General features: G+C 38.2%; 1 protein-coding gene across 1 annotated transcript in view; it reads left to right on the top strand.

Moving 5' to 3' along the window:
- The window catches only part of LOC106475321 (17-beta-hydroxysteroid dehydrogenase 13-like), a gene marked incomplete at its 3' end in the record, with an annotated part of 29,416 nt that overhangs the window by 1,300 nt on the left and 24,693 nt on the right, over positions 1-3,423 (top strand). The gene's annotated exons all lie outside the window — the stretch shown is intronic.

Consider the following 3,423-nt stretch of genomic DNA (forward strand, 5'->3'; position numbering starts at 1 on the left):
AAAGATTATTGAAGATCAAGAGAGTTGATCAAGCGAAAAATTCGGGAATCGAAAAAAAAACACATGAAAAACAGATTGGCTGAAAATTTAATAATGAACATTAAGGATTTCCCTGAGTAGGTCCGGCATGGCCAGGTGGTTAAGGCACTCGACTCGCAATCTGAGGGTCGCGGGTTCGAATCCCTCTCATACCAAACATGCTCGCCCTTTCAGCCGTAGGGGCGTTATAATGTGATGGTCAATCCCACTATTCGTTGGTAAAGGAGTATTGGCGGTGGGTGGTGGTGACTAGCTACCTTCCCTCTAGTCTTACACTGCTAAATTAGGGACGGCTAGCGCAGATAGCCCTCGTGTAGCTTTGCGCGAAATTCCAAACAAACAAACAAACCGTTTCTAAGTTTCAACTGATAGACTAGAGGGAAGGCAGCTAGTCAAAGGTCAACTGTAATCGAATAATGGGCTTTGAAAGCCACGATTATGACGTCCTCACGGCCAGAGAGTCTAGAGCGCAACTTTTCGGAAACGAAACGCGAATCTTAGACCATCAGGTCACAATCCTTGATGCTAAATCAAAGCAAAGCTTTTAATATATATTACGTCACCTTCGTATTATTATGCGACTACTCTGAGCCGAATATGGGGATTTACCGACACGGTTATAACGTCCCAAGAGCTGAAAATGCGGAATATGCTCTGCTATATATCGCGACTAGAACTTTGGGCCTTCTGATACGCAGCCAAATCTGATGATCCCTAGAACACGTCCGATTTTAATCATATATAAAAACACGAATATAAAGCAGTTTATCAGCTAGGAGATGGGGAACGTAATTCGCCGAAAGGGCGACATCGCTGAACCTAGGATGCTACAAATTAAAGAGTTCATTAATGGCGTTAAGCTGGTAATCAGCTGAGGTTGCAATCCTGTGAAAAAGTATTTTATTTTGTTGTCAGGTCTTTGACTTTTCCAAATCGTTTTAACTTTGATGGGGCCCGGCATGGCAATGTGGTGTTGTCAGGACTTTAACTTTTCCAAATCGTTTTAACTTTGATGGGGCCCGGCATGGCAATGTGGTGTTGTCAGGACTTTGACTTTTCCAAATCGTTTTAACTTTGATGGGGCCCGGCATGGCAATGTGGTGTTGTCAGGACTTTGACTTTTCCAAATCGTTTCAACTTTGATGGGGCCCGGCATGGCAATGTGGTGTTGTCAGGACTTTGACTTTTCCAAATCGTTTTAACTTTGATGGGGCCCGGCATGGCAATGTGGTTACGGCGATCGACTCGTAATCTGAGGGTCGCGGGTTCGAATCCCCGTCACATCAAACATGCTCGCCCTTTCAGCCGTGGAAGCGTTATAATGTGACAGTCAATCCCACTATTCGTTGGTAAAAGAGTAGCCCAAGAGTTGGCGGTGGGTGGTGATGACTGGCTGCCTTCCCTCTAGTCTTACACTGCTAAATTAGGGACGGCTAGCGCAGATAGCCCTCGTGTAGCTTTGCGCGAAATTCAAAAACAAAAACTTAACTTTGATGACCGAAACCTCTTAGAGACTAAGTGATCTAAGAGGCGTGGATAACTCCTGTGTCGTAGAAATAGTGTCATTTTGTTTCTAGATGAACTCGTTTATCGAACTTCTACTAAACATAAATAATCTCAGAATAAATCTTCGAGAACCATAGAATAAATCTCAAAACATAAACAGTGTGAACAGACTATGATCAGTTGAATTATTTTGCGATGTTGATCGGTTCAATTACTAGTCAATTTTTAGCCACTGTCTGGAATTAAGAGAGAGTTTTGATTGGCTCGTCTCATTTAGAAATTAGGGACAGAATCTTGATGTTAAGAAAAAAAAGCTGTTGGACTTAAGCAAGGATTTTCGAAATGTAATCATTTTCAGACGAAGCTCTCATTATTAATCAACATGACAAGAAATATATACATAATGTAATTAAATTTCGTATTAACTTGTATGAATTCTTAGACTATTAAATAGTTTAATAGTAAGCTATTTGTTCAACGAAAGGGTTAAAACTGGTGAGTTTGACATTTTATACCTTTTTTATTTTTTAGTTTATCAAGTAACAAGCAAAAGTACCCGTCCCCAGTGACGGCAAAAGTTAAAGTTAATATAACAAAAGTACTCGTCCCCAGTGACGGGAAAAGTTAAAGTTAATCTAACAAAAGTACTCGTCCCCACTGACGGGAAAAGTTAAAGTTAATCTAACAAAAGTACTCGTCCCCACTGACGGGAAAAGTTAAAGTTAATCTAACAAAAGTACTTGTCCCCTGTGACGGGAAAAGTTAAAGTTAATCTAACAAAAATACCCGTCCTCAGTGATGGGTAAGTTAACTGAACAACTAGAACAACTAAAACACCAAATTATTCCCGTTAAAATTATACTCGTAATTTAAATATCCCACATGCATTACCTTGCATTTATTATAATTAAAAACCATCTGCTATTCATTTGCCCAACTCACCAAATAATACAAATTGTTTTATTAAAACAGCTTATTACAAAACTTTAATGTCATCAGTTAATATGAATAAATTTATTGACCATTCCCTCTGCGGACTTGTACTGCTAGAAACCGGGTTTCGATACCCGTGGTGAGCAGAGCACAAACAACAACAATTGACTATTCCTTCACCTATGTCATTGATGTAAATAAAAAAGAATAAAGGTCCTATGATTGTTCTCTGAGGTACCACAATTGTGACATTAATCCAGTTTGACTGATCTCCATTTATAAGTACCCTCTGCTTTATTACATGTAGCCATTTTTCTATTCAATTAATCAAAACATTATTCCCCAAACCTACAGAGAGAACTTTTTTAACAAGCCTTTTATATGACAACTTTCTGGAAATCCAGATACACCAAATCCAAACCCCTACACTAATTTACATAAGCAATAACCTCTTCAAGGAATATATTAGTATATCAAAATTTACCTCGAGTGAAAGCATGTTGACTATCCATCAAATTGTTAGGCTTTGTTAAAAGACTTTGCAAAGCTTTTTTTAACAGATTTTCAAAAATGTTTTTCACCACTGATGTAAGACTAATACTCGGACAACTTTTATCAATTTGCTTGAAAAGAATAATAACATTATCCAACTTCAAATCTTCTGGCACCTGTCCATTAATCAAGGACTTACAAAAACATAGTAGCAAGTGGATCACATCTAGTCTTTAACCTCCTTCAAAACTTTTGGAGAAATATTATCTGGCCCAGAAGATGTATCATCCTGTCCAATCTTTTATCTACCTAGCTACTGTTCAGGATGTATAATATTGCTTAAACTTCATTAGCTGAGATAAAAAAATAATCAAATATGAGCTTTCCTGTATTATCCCTCAAAGGCCTTACTCTCACCATGAAATCTTGCTTACTCGTTATGTTTTTTTTTTT

This window comes from Limulus polyphemus, unplaced genomic scaffold, assembly GCF_000517525.1.
Source record: "Limulus polyphemus unplaced genomic scaffold, Limulus_polyphemus-2.1.2 Scaffold8401, whole genome shotgun sequence".
NCBI classification, from domain to species: domain Eukaryota; kingdom Metazoa; phylum Arthropoda; class Merostomata; order Xiphosura; family Limulidae; genus Limulus; species Limulus polyphemus.